Raw genomic sequence first — 14410 nt, 5'->3', positions numbered from 1 at the left:
ACCGAATTGGAACTTACCGATTCGGAATTTACCGAATTCTTATTTACCAAATCGGTAAATAAGAAATGGTAAAAAAATGAGTGTTCAGATGTAGGAAAGTTCTAAAATACCGAATTTCATGAAATTCGGTATTTAAGAGTCGGTAATTACCATGGATTGAAAGCAGGTGGTAACCAGGTGCAGGCAATAAAAAAGGCCCCAAAATGCAACTGTGTGACCAGAATGGCGGCATTCTACGTGATAGCAAGGCGGCTATGGCTACAGGCAGCAGGAGAGTGGGTCTGGAGAAGGGAGGAGCAAGTCTACAGACAGAGGATAACACTCTTCCAACTCACTGAGCCAGAGGTATTGCAAAGGTACAGGCTTCACCCCCAAACCATCCTGGACTTGATCAGGGACCTGCACCCACTGTTGGAGCACCCAACCCCAAGGGCGCACACCATCCCACCCCATGTGCAGGTGCTCTGTAGCCTACACCTGCTTGCATCTGGGAGTTACCAGGGGGTGATTTCTGTAGTAGGTGGGGTGTCCCAGAGCTGCCAGTCCCGTTTCTTCAGGAAGTTCCTAGAGGCCATGATGCAGAGAATGCATCATTACATCTGCCTCCCTGACACACACGCGGAACTGCTCAAGACCAAGATTGACTTTTATCAAATTGCACAGTTCCCACACGTCATCGGCTGTATTAATGACACCCACATCCCAATATGCCCACCTGCTGCCACAGAGTACATTTACAGAAAAAAGAAAGTTAAACCACTCAATCAATGTACAGGTAATCTGCGATGCCCACAACATTATCACAGACATTGTGGCCAAGTTCCCAGGAAGTACCCATGACTCCTACATCTTTCAGAACAGTGGGATCTACACATGCCTGACAGTGGGGGCATTCGGAGAAGGATACCTGCTAGGTAAAACACTGTGCCTCACCCTGACAGATATTGCAGAAGTATGTGTTTGTGTGCATGTGATTAATGTCTCTCTCATTTACAAATAGGTGATATCGCATATGCCGTCTGCTCGTTCATCCTGACACCCTACCTCAACCCTTCAACCCCGAGGCAGAGACGATACAACGTGGCACACAAATCCACTAGGAACGTTGTGGAGTGCACCTTTGGGCACTTAAAAAGCAGGTTGCACTGCCTCCACAAATGTGGAGGGGCACGGCAGTACTCACCACTCATCTGCTGTAAGATCATTGCAACTTGCACAATGTTTCAGAACCTTGCTACAAAGAAGGGCACAGAGGTGGAATTGAGTGACTATGAGGACCACAATGATAAACATGCACTGCCTGAACCCAACACAGCAGGAGTTGCGGCAGCAACAGATGGCAGACAGAGCGGGCAGAGATCACACGGAACTATTTTTGAGTAAGTAAAGAGACACAGACATGTGGAGTATGTACACAACGTAGTTTAATCATTGGCACTACTCAGGTACTGAAGAGCACAAATGTGCAACACAAATGCTATCCATTTAATAATGGTAGTCCTGGCTCACTTCCCCTTTAAAGGTCATAGAGTGTGGGCAGCATTACTCATTTTCAGCCACGCCTACCGGTGCCAGATGAAATTTGCTGGCTGTCCTCACTGGGCTTGTGGGCTGTTGGAGCACCATGGAGCCTGCTGCACAACAGGGGGGCTTGTCATGCTGCTCCTACTCTTGCTTTCCTAGCTCGCAGGTACCTCCTGAGCAGCAGTATGTGCTGACTGTGCATTAAGCATTAAGCAGCACCTCTACAGCACTTGTCACCCTTGCAAGGCCCCTGGGCACCTCATTGCTGCTGTCTGTTAGTCCCTCTTGCATGTTGACGCATCAACTGCATAGAAGGGAAGTGGCTGTGCCCAGGCGGTTCACTGCCTTAGTGTGTTGCTGTGCTTGCTGCCTGTCCTTCCGCCTTGTTGACCTGTCCTGGTCCAGTTTTGTGCACAGAAGCTGCATGGATTGTGACATTTCCCGCATCCCTGTGGCCATCACCCGCATCCCTGTACCCATCTCCCTCACACCTTATGCCATCTCTTTGTTCTCATCTACCAGTGCACTGATGCCCTTCCCTATGTTTTCCATGTGTGCATTCAGGTGCCTCATCTGGCGTTGCACCGACTGGATGGCCTTCCCCTGCATTCTTTGTATCTTGACCATGCTACCCTCCAGCCCACGAAAGTCACTGGGACCTTCCACATGTTGTGCAGCACTGCTATCTCTGGGCCTGCAGCGTCTGGTACCTGTGCGGGCACCCTCTGCGCTGGATGCTGTGTGGCAGTGCTTCCTTCCCCACTCAAGGTTGGAGTGTCATCCCCCTCCATGTCAACTGCTGATGTTTCTATTTTGACTAGTGGGGCAACTGCATGCCTCCTGCTCTTTTGAGCTTCAGTTGTTGTTTGCGACAGTGACGCAGGCAGTTCAGATGAGGACAGTAGCAGAGGGGATCCTGAACGCTCTGGGGAGGCCTGCAGCTGTGGAGACATTTCAAGGTCTTGGGATGGTGGCTGTGTTGTTGGTGCACCAGTGTCCTCTGTGACATTCCCTGCACTTGTGCCTGCCTCCTGGCTGTCATCCTCTGTGGTGCAGTGCCTTCCTTCTCCCTGGTACGCCTGCGAGATGTCTCGCCTGTGGACATAAAAGCATACATTAGCGCTGTGCTCCTGCCTCACTGCTTATACAATTAAATTCTTCTCACTGAAACACTGTACATATTGCCTCAGCTTGATTATCACTGATATTTGTTGCATGACTTGTTGCTTGGTGTGCTGTGTGACATGGTGGGTCTTTCAATGATTACATCTCCCATAATGCATTGATCCTGTATACTGCTACCTCTACTGGAGAGGGGTTAACACTGCCACATAGGGGAAAGGGAAGGTGATGGGGTGGGGGTGATTGCTGTGCATGCTTCTAACCTTTTCTGGTGGCAGCTCTGGCTGAGCTGTCTGCATCTCGCAGTCCACAGACGCTCTCTCGTTCGATGGTGGACTCCACCAGCTCCTCCAGCTCAGTCAGGGGAGGTGCACGGTTCTTCCCTCCTCCAGATCGTTTTGCCTCTTTGTGGAGCTCAGCAATTTTCTTCTTAGTCACGCTCCTGAGGTCGTACCACCTTTTTTTCAGGTCATCTATGTCCCGTGGAGTCACTCCGACTGCATTCATCTTGGACTGTATTTCCAGCCAAATCTTTCTTTTGGCAGATTCAGCCACAGTCAGGGACTGCTTTCCAAACAATTTATGGTGTTCTTTCACCACCTCAACCACGAGGACCTGCAGCTCCATGGTGCTGAATTTTATTATTCTCTTCCTCTCTGGAAGTTCCTTTTCACTGGTGTTTGCCATTTTCAAAATTTAAAAGCACAAAAGTTTTCCTGTGGCTCAGGGACTCAGCTTTGCTCTCACAGCCTCTCCAGAACCTTCTAATTGCGCCCATCTGCCTGGGTGTAGCCACTTCCTGGTTGGAAGGGGGGTGGTTGCACCTGATTGGCTGACTCCTGAGTTTCACTTTTCTTTCCTATCCGATTCGGTATTTACCGATTCAGTATTTATCGAATCGGTATTTCCCATTCATACCTATGGGCCAAAAGGCTCATAGGATTGAATGGGAATTACCGATTCGGTAAATACCGAATCAGTAAATTCCGAATGGCTGATACCGAATTTTACCAAATCGGTAAAAATTACCGAATTTTTACCTACATCCCATTTACCGATTCTAAAATACCGAATCGGTAAAATTCGGTATTTTAGAATCGGTAAAATAGGATTACCTACATTTGGCCCTTAATTTCCTAAAATTGTTGGCTACCATCAGCTGAGAGGCTCTCCTTGTTCATGTCATGAAAGAATTGTCACAATATTTGATTCTATGTGTATGTCCTTGTCTGTGTCACTATTTTCAGAAAACTATCCCCATTCGAAACTCATCTGTGCACCTAGGTAAAATCTTCCTACATCCATTGTTTGCATTCCGCCCTCCCAGTAAGACAGTTTTCTATGTTTTGATGTCCCTCTACTACATTTGCCACCCATACTAATGTCATAAGCATGTAGCCAACCTGTTGAAAAAGGTTGTAGGTGCTGACACAAATTCTATTATTTCCAAAATGTTATTATTATATTACAAAGGGCTGAATTCATGTTTAAAAATGAAGTATGTTTTAATACAAAAATTGTAGTATGCAACCATACTTATAAACTATATGCGTGTAGCTTAGAAATAAGGCCTAGATTCTTAATTTGACTGTTTTAAAATGCTATGTTTTAATGTGAAGGCACATTAATACTGAAATGCCTATTTTTCACTTTAACCAAAAGTTGTGCTACTTGTTTTTCCTCTTTTGCTGCAGACATTGCAACTTTGAAAGTTACTGTTTAATAGTTAATGAATATATGTTGTTGAATTAGATGGCTGATAGTGAAGTTCACAGCACAGAAGATGACAATGAAAGGGAGGATGATTCATGGGAAGAAGATTTGAGAAACAAGAAAGGATATGCCATCACATTCAAGGATGCATGGTTAAAGGGCGATTGTACTTTGGTGAGAAGATGGGGAGTAGAAATATTCCTAGGAGCTATCTGAAATCCTATTGGTCAATGTGAATAAAAAATAATATTTAATCTTTCAGTAGAGAAAACGTGTGTTTAAATTAGTGCATGTTCCAAGTTAGGCAGATTGGATTCAGACTCTTCCATCCATTGATGCAGAGTGGACCAATTGAGATTTTACTTATCCTTTCCCTTTCCCTGACTCTCTGAGAGGAGACTCCTCACTGAGTCTCTTAGACATCTCTTTGTGCAAAGTCTTAGTCATTACTTTATTTGCTTTTATTTGAGCTGAGAATACTTTCCAGCTCATTTTGCTAATGCTTTATGCTTATGCCTGATTCTCTCATCAGAAACCCCTCATAGGAATCTGTAGTGATACCTTTATCTCTTTTTCCAATTATCCTGACTTAGCTTAGAATAGGGATGTTTCTTTAGGAATGCCTGTGTTATTTTCATTGTATTAATGGTAAACTTTAATTCACTTACTTGATTGATTGTTAAACTGCATTTTTAACCTTTGGAGAATAATACTTTAATAAAAAGAATGAATAACCAAAAGTTTTAAAATAAAACCCTTTAACTCAACTAAACTCTCTTTATTGACTGAACTCAAGTAATGATAATTGGTAAGGATTTTTGCTACAGAGAGCCATCGCTCTGAGATGTGTGCAGGGTTCTTGCAGATGAGTAAGTGACAGACTGAACATGATGTTCCAGCATAGGGCCATGGTACAACCTACACTGGAATGCATATAACCATTGCAGACATATGTTTGAATGTGTCCAATATTTGCATTAGGGAGTTAAGCGTCGTCAACAGATTGCTCATATATATCAACATGTTATCTGCATAGAAGATAACATGCTCTTTCAAGCCTAGTTGCATGCATTTTCTTGCTAGTCCAATGCTGATTAAACTGGCCAGGGGTGATAGTTAATGGAAAGAGCAGCAGTGACAGGAGGTACCCTAACCTGATATTCCAAACAAGCTAGCACAAGGAGATGATGGATGGAGGTTAGACCCAGCCATATGCAAATCAGTCTTGACCCTGTTCCTCATGGGAACAGTCCAGCCAGAACTGCCAAGCCAAGTTTTTCCCTGGCCCGGAAGCAATCACTGTGATACTGGTTTTGGGTTAAAATCCTTCATCAGCCAGGCTAGCTTGAATCCAGTAGCAAAGTGAGCAAGGGACCCATGTCTGGCCATACCATGCCAACTTAGGGCAAACAAAGCAAATACAAGGAAATGAGGGACGGAGCACAAAAACTTTTCAGACACTCATCCCCAGTGACAGGTCTGGGTTGACTCTGTCATTGCTCTCTAGCTCACTTCACCACCCCAGTTCAGACCCAGCCATATGCAAATCAGTCTTGACCCTGTTCCTCAGGGGAACAGTCCAACCTGAACTGCCAAGCCAAGTCTTCCCTGGACCAAAAACAAGCATTCTGGGACCGGTTTCGGGATAACACCCTTCATGAGTCAGGCTAGGTTGAATCCAGTGGCAAAGTGAGCAAGGGATATCCTGCCAACTTAGGGACAACAAAGTAAACACAAGTAGATGATGGAAGGAGCGCTGACACTTTTTAGACACTCACACTCACCCCCAGTCATAGATCTGGGTTGAATTCATCATCATTCTTTTTCTCACTTTGCCCCCCCAGTTCAGACCCAGCCATTTGCAAATCAGTCTTGACCCTGTTCCTCATGGGAACAGTCCGGTCCAAGCATTGCTCACTTTGCCACTGGATTAAAGTTAGCCTGGCTGATGAGGGGTGTTATCTTGAAACTGGTCCCAAGATGTGTGTTACCGGTCCAGGGAAAATCTTTCTTGGCAGTTCAGGCCGGGCTGTTCCCATATGGAACATGGTCAAGACTGATTTGCATATGGTTGGGTCTGAATTGGGGTGGTGAAGTGAGCTAAAGAAAAGTTTATGTATACTTGATGAAATGTTCTTTTCTTTAAGTGATTCCAAACACTAAATCTGGCTCATAATTACTGATACATGCCAAGTCCACATGTTTTTGCAGCAAACACTGCTTCTTCAGCGCTTGAGAAAATAATATTCTTACACCTTTGTCATAAATTTTCATTCATTCAGTGAGGTTATCCTCCTAAGTTCAATGTGAGGCCATTATAAAGCTGTTTGGTGTTCACGTTCCTTATGGACGTTGACATCTTTAAAAATGTAAGTGTTAAATATAAGCTGTCACTCACCCCATGCCATCCTCAATTAGAAAGCAGATGTCAGCCTTTGCTTTACTAGAACATGTACCACACCTTATAAAATGGAACGTGCAGCACTCAAGCTGCATGTCCTGTGTTAGAACAGGAGATGGACGTTAGATTTACGTCATAAGTAAGTTCCTCCATTTTGTCTAAGTTTTTATTATGCAGATCAGACAGACGTCTGGTGTCCTTACTTAGGCAGAGAAAAAGGTACGACAGCCTTGCTATAACTTCTTAACTAAAAGCCTGGTCACCTCTAGATGCAAAGGTGAAAAAGTACAAATGTATCCAAGTCCCAAGTGGGTTGGCAATTAAAGTTTTTGGGAAGTGCTTCAAAGTGCATAAGTGGTTACTTCATCACACTGGCACACACATTTTAATATGCATTTATAAAACTGAGAGCCAAATTGCTGAGAGGTTGATGGAGTAGGGTTAATAAATGTGTCAATAATACCTTTTACAAAAATATAAATGCTCAGAATGAATGGGAAAACCATTATCTTTTGTAAATGTGAGACACATTGGTATAATACTTTCCTGTTACTACCAAATGCTCTGTCAACAGCCCCCTGAATTTTCGTTTGTGTATCTCAAGCACCAAGGGTAGAAGGAGAACAAAGCCTAGGAGAAATCCTTCTCTGATCTTCATGAAATTATAAACACGCTTTAATACACCATACATTTATATTTTTGTAAAAAGCATTATTGACACATTTATGAATCCTACTACACCTCATCAGTTTTGCTCGCAGTTTGATAAATGCATATTAAAATGTGAGTGCCAGTGCGATTAAGCACCTCTTCACTCTGAAGCGCTTCATTCTATCACCGTGGCATCTAGAGGGGCAAGGAATTGATTGCAGAGTAGACGTAGGAGCAGCTCTGCTAAAGGATGCTACAACTTCTCCTTCTCGCTGCAAAACCCTGGACAGAGGCAAAAGACAATAAACTTGCAAAGAATGTAAAACCTTGATAAATCACCTTTACCTTTCAATTTACCAGTTTTCCCCATGTATTCTGGTCTATATTAATTTTCAGCGACATTTTCTAAATATCTTTTTATTAACAGGAAACATGTTTATTAGTACAATTTTTATATCCCACAAATTAAATTAATTAGATTACATTTGCGACACCACACGCACTACAAAATTCACAGACTAACACAGCATATACAATTTGATAAGATATGCAAATTCCTGGTAGAGCAAGCATCTCAACATCATAAGTGCTAAAGCATATATCCTAATTTCCATGGAGGATTGTGAAGCAGTGAAACGTTAATTAAAAAACATTGATGCACATTTCAGGGAGCTACTAAAGTTGGGAAAACCATCTTCTTCAGGACAAAAGGTTTCTAATAGGCAGTCATGCTGATTTCATGGTGGCCTATAACTATATAAACATATATTGGTTAATCATATGACTAAAGAGCCACATTAATATATACAAATAAATACAACTATATGCAATAAAACCATAAATAAATGACACATTTTCTTACGGTACTCATTATTCTTATACGTAGCTTTAATATTACAATGCATTGACATTTTTGATGACTATCACTAATGATACTATTCTTAGGCCTTCTTTCTATTTGCATTCATTTTATTTACTATCATAATACTGGGGAAAACACTGACTATTGTTCCAGGCATTATCAGTAAAGCAGCTATTTCTAAAAAATAGAGGGTCTCTTTATTACTCAACAACCCTTAGCCATTTTTGAATCAGGAGCTTTCTAAGTAAATGATTATTCTGACTTCATTGTCCATCCTTGTTTGTAGATTTCTAGTCACCTAAGCACTATGGGCTATATTTATCACAAAGTAATGCAACGCAGTGCAGCAAGTCACCTTGTTGAGGTGCGTTACAGGGAAAGGGCAGGAATACACTGTATTTAAAGAATACCAATCATTCCTGTCCTTGTCCCTGTGCTGGTGTCTTTTTGGCTGCCTAGCGCCAATGCAGGTGCCCTTGCCCCATGGTGAAAGGGGCCTGCATTGCAGGAAGGATTGCTTTTGTGCAGGAAGGGAAACCTTCCTTCACAAAAATAATCCTGAGAGGCAAATTCCTCTTTCTATATGTGCTGTTTAATGCAGTACACATAGAAAGAGGAAGTAAATTATATTTCTTTTTGTTGCGCCTTACCTGGGAAGGAGTATCTTTTTGATGCATTCCCAGGTTTATCAGTTCAGGTAAATCTAGGAATGCGTCAGAAACTTTGTGGGTGGCCTGGGAACACACACGCAGTGACCATGGAATGCCTACCTGGCGCAGAGTAAGGCATTTGCACTACATTGCTTTACTTGAGGTTGATGATGCCACTCAGGGGCACGCATTTTTGAGTTCTGTAGCTCTCACATCACGTTACGTGGAGTCAATCAATCAATCAATCAATCAACAATTTGTATAGCGCGCTACTCACCCAGTGGGTCTCAAGGCGCTGGGGGGGGGGGTCCGTTACTGTTCTAAAAGCCAGGTCTTGAGTTGTTTCCTGAAGGCGAGGTGGTCCTGGGTCAGCCGTAGATGGATGGGGAGGGAGTTCCATGTCTTGGCCGCCAGGTAGGAGAAGTATCTTCCTCCAGCGGTGGCTCTGCGGATGCATGGTACGGCGGTGAGGGAGAGGCTGGCCGATCGTAGCTGGCGGGTGGGTGTGTAGAAAGTGAGGCGGCTGTTGAGGTACTTCGGGCCCATGTCGTGGAGAGCTTTGTGTGTGTGGGTGAGGAGTCTGAACGTGATCCTCTTGTTGACGGGGAGCCAGTGCAGGTCTCTCAGGTAGGTCGAGATGTGGCTGTGGCGAGGGATGTCCAGGATGAGTCGTGCGGAGGCGTTCTGTATGCGCTGGAGTCTTTTCTGTAGTTTGGCAGTGGTTCCCGCGTAGAGGGTGTTCCCGTAGTCCAGTCGGCTGGTGACGAGTGCCTGGGTGACTGTCTTCCTGGTTTCGGTGGGGATCCATCGGAAGATCTTACGGAGCATGCGCAGGGTGTTGAAGCATGATGATGATACGGCGTTGACTTGTCCGGTCATCGAGAGGCAGGGGTCCAGGATGAAGCCCAGGTTTCGTGTGTGGTCCGTTGGCTTGGGGGTGGTGCCCAGGGCGGGCGGCCACCAGGAGTCGTCCCTGGCGGAGGGCGATGATCCCAGGATGAGGTGTAAGAGCAATGCAACCGTGCTTGTAAATATGCCCCTATTTCTAGAACAATACAACTTGAAATCATCTATACTTGTCTTTTTAGAAACAGAGAAAAGAAGAATACTCACTCAACTCATCAATGTTCATTTTTTTACACACCCACTTTTCACAATTGAGATTAACGTCACTATAGTACGATGCAATGTTATTCAAATGACTTTTCATCTTGAGTGTAAGACACATTACCCTGAAAAAAACAATTAAGTTAATTGGACATTTACCAGGGCCTCTGGATGCTTTGCAGTTTGCTGTTTGTTTCACATCCTCATTGTTGATTGACTGCTTTCAGTAGATTGGCATGGTCGCACATGTTGTTCAGGCTTTAACCAGTGCTCAATTTGAGCCGGTGGTTTCCGGTGCTAAGCACTGGCACTTAATCATCAACATCGGAGCTTTGCTCCAAACGTGGGATGCGTGTCTGCTGGGCATTGGCCCACATATGGTATCTGGGTCTGTATGAGTGATGTTTGTACGTGCAGCTCTTAGATGTCGCTTGGTGAGCTACTCCGGCCTGTGTGCCTGCACAGTCATCAAAGAGCCAATCAGTGACTCCGTGGGAGGGGCTTGGCGAAGTGACACTACGGGATACCTGTCAGGCCTGTGAAGAGACTCTATGCAAGGGACCTGGGGCAGTCGACGTGCCTCAGTCCCGCAGTCCAACCATTGACCTCCTTGGGCCTACATTCTTCTGGTTTCTGCACAAACTCTAGTGATTTAATTTTTATGTATTTTTCAATTAATTGGTACGTCTAGAGAGGTGTGCAAATTAACCACTGGCTCTTAACATGATTTGTCCTCTATGATGTGGCGAAAGCAGGCATATTGTCAGCAGTATCATCTCAGTGCAGGGCAGGAGACAGACAGGTACTCAAAAAGGAGAAAATCTCAGAGAAGCGGGCTATTTTACCACTTTACTGGCACGGACTACATTTGCGCTGATTTGAGCACTAGCATTGTTTTGCCGTTTGTCGTTGTTCATTCTTGCGGATTGCACATTCAGCTTTTAGCGAGTGATGACTGCTGGTGCAAATTGGGAAAAGTGCAAAATAGTGCACACTAAATGGTCGCTAATACCCTTTCTGAGTTTTATTCCCCATTTTATGCTAGTGCACATTCCACACACAATACTCAGAAAGCCTTCTCCTTGCAAAGTTAGCCTGCCTGGTGGGGGGTTGCATCGGACTGTAACTGACCCCCGAATCATAAGGCACGCACCTTTCATTAAAAGGACGCTGCAAAAGAGATCTCCTCTTGCATAGAAATGACAACCTTCACTAGGTAGGCGACGGAACTAAAAGAAATGTACTGCGAGCATGGCATTTAATGCAAAGCAGCGCGTGGCTCAAGGACAGAGGCCTACAAATCACACAGCCTTAGGAGATAAGGACACTACAAATTGCTTACAATTGATGCATGTCCTTTGATTATGCAAGTCGATTCAGAGGCTTGGTAACCTTCGCTGCACACAAGAAAATAGATGGTGACACCTGCACAAACCAAGAAAGAAAAACTGCGAAAGGACAGTGCTTTAATACAGGAAGTAAATCATAACTAATGTATTTTTCTAGTTTGCAATATATATATATAATGAACGGCAACTAAGCTACCCCGTTTCGATAGTGGACGTCAGTAAAATAATGTTCATGTGATGTCTTTATTTTGCTTTAGAATTTCGAACGTGTTTTATATTCTTGACTGCTGTCACAACGTCCCAATTACTTTTGCAAGAGTATCTTCATTATTCATGGCTTGAATGTAATTGGTCTGGCAGCATCACAAACTTAGTTGACCCTAATTATTTCCAGATGTGCTATGAGCTAACCCCAAATTTAAACCAAAATATTTAAACGACTGTAGTCTGTGATAACCAGAGGCGCAATTAGAGCCAAATTTCGTGGGGGGGGGGCTAAGAAAAAATTTCGGGGGGGGGGGGCTAAGAAATAATTTCGGGGGGGGGGGGGGCTGAACCTTTAATCAGGCGGCAGAGTGTAGCTACAGGGCTTCAGCAAGGGGTGAAACAACAGCAAGGCCTAATTAACATTCAAATGGCCTTTTAACCCCATCCGCGCTAAGCGTTTTACCGCTGTGCGCTAAAGATTCGCAATTACCGCGTTACATGACGAGCTCAGCTCGTCATGAGCTTACGACAGGCGTACCTCATGACGAGCTGAGCTCGTCATGAGCGTGGAAGGGGTTAAAGACCTGTGAAACGTTCGGGTGTGGCTGTGTGTGTGCCCGGGATCTGTCTCATCCCGGGCTGCCACACACGACGGGGGGGGGGGCTGAAGCCCGGTGAGTCCAATGGGTGTTGCGCACCTGGTGATAACACATTTTTGAACTCCGTTATGCTTTCAGATAACACTTTACACTACACGGGCCATATTCACAACGTTAATTAAAGTATTTAAGGGGACATATGCACATTACTGACGTGTAAATGTCTCTTCAAGAGGAGAGTTTTGTACCTCTATCATCAGTGCCTGAGTGCTGTTTACCCCCAGATTTAAAAAAAAATGCATGGGATTCTGCAATCCTGTATAAATCCTGTCTCATATTTCTTTCTAGTCTGCGACCTGTGACACACCCAGTCGCCGATTATAAAGAGATGGTCAGAACTCAACTGTAACAATTTATTACAGTTGAGTTCTGACATCACAATGCCTGCTACCAGAGCCAGGAGCAAGAGGAAAGATAAGTCAGGTCACGTATCATAGTTCAGGCATCTGTTTATAGAACAAAAACACATGGGTTTTCTTTATCTGCTCTGTTTTTCTAGCTGTACAAGACAACCAGAAAGGTGATCTTTATGGCAACATGTTTATTTTTTGCACTCCTTAGGTAATTTTGGAAAAGTTCGGATCTTTCTGCATGTTTCACCACAATCCCAGTATTAAGGTGATTCTAATCCATTTCTGCTAGAAATATCTCACAGTTTTTTGATTTTTTCAATTTTGCACCAAATATTCTGTTTTTATTCTTTATGCTTTCAAACATGCTCTCTCGTTTATATGGAAGAGCTATGTATCAAGAATGTAAGTGGTTTGTGGGAAAGGTGATGGTGTGACCGGATAGGATGAGGGATAAAATGCCCCCTACTGTACATGATGAGAATATTGCAAGCTATATTGGAGTACTATATAAAGAAACACTTAGGGCCTCATTTATGAGGCCGTGCGTGCCTTTTACGCCGCCGGTGCGTCACTTTTTGTGACGTACCAGCAGCGTAAATAATGTGCCTTGTTGCACCATATCTACAAAGTGACGCATCTAGGTAGATGCGTCACTTTGTAAACCCTTGCGCTACATTATACCTACGCCAGGTATAATGTATGCAAGGGGGGCGTATTGATGCAAGGAAGGGTCGTAGAAGTGCGTCACTTTTAGGACGCCGTTGCGTCAAAATCTTGTGCCTGCCTCACAGCAGGCGTAAGACTGACGCAGGCCCTTTCACATGGGGCTTGCCCCATGTAAAAGGATGCATTGCTGGAGTTGCGTCACTTTTGTGACACACTCCAGCAATGCGTCACTTTTGCGCTTACAGATACGTCAGAAATACTGACGTATCTGTACCTCCATGCGACATGATGCGTCATACATTAAATATGACGCATCAGGATTGTCGCAAGGAGTGCGCAGTGAAAAGTGACGCATCGCTGTTTTCAAGCAGCGATGCGTCACTTTTCATAAATGAGGCCCTTAGTCTTCAGCCTTGTTCTTCTATATTGTCATGGAACTCCTTGGTGACTCACCATATCCATATAATGCATGGCGGGAATTTGATTCGATATACGATTGGTTACTTGTGATGCACTAAAATTATATAACATCAAAACCCAACTGTAACTTATTACAGTTGAGTTCTGATGTCACAAGGCCAGCTGGTAGAGAAAGCAGCTATGGGGAAAGACAGGACACGTAACGGAGCTGAATTAAAGCTGCAGTTTAAAGAATTAAAATGAAACCTGGCTTTTCTTTCTTCTGCTCTGTTTTAATAGCTATGCAAAAAGCAGATATTTAAGACACCATGTTTTTTTTCACACTCCTTGGGTAATTGTAGAGACGGTAGAATCTCTCTGCATGTTTTTACTGTGCCTTTAAAAAAAAAAGACTTGTAATAAACTGCTTATAATATCCTTTGGTAACAACTATCTAAAAGCCTTTATGATGTGCCTAATTTTTCACTTTTTGTGACGTTCCCGTGGCTATAGGGGCCATGCCTTATGTACAAGGCAGCGTAAACGCTGCCTCATACATAAGGCACCCTTTCACGCTATGTTTAGCATGAAAGGTGTCCCTTCCTGTACATAAACAAACCTTTTTTTAAATGCCATTTTTGTAACTTTCATGTGTGCTACATGGTGGAGAGGCCACCCACCTATTTTATAAATGACCACCAAGCCGGTGTTCATTTAAGAAAAACATATTACCAGGAACCACCGTCA

Source organism: Lissotriton helveticus, chromosome 1_1 (genome assembly GCF_964261635.1).
Source record: "Lissotriton helveticus chromosome 1_1, aLisHel1.1, whole genome shotgun sequence".
In the NCBI taxonomy this organism is placed as follows: Eukaryota; Metazoa; Chordata; class Amphibia; order Caudata; family Salamandridae; genus Lissotriton; species Lissotriton helveticus.
This window is presented reverse-complemented; position numbering follows the sequence as displayed.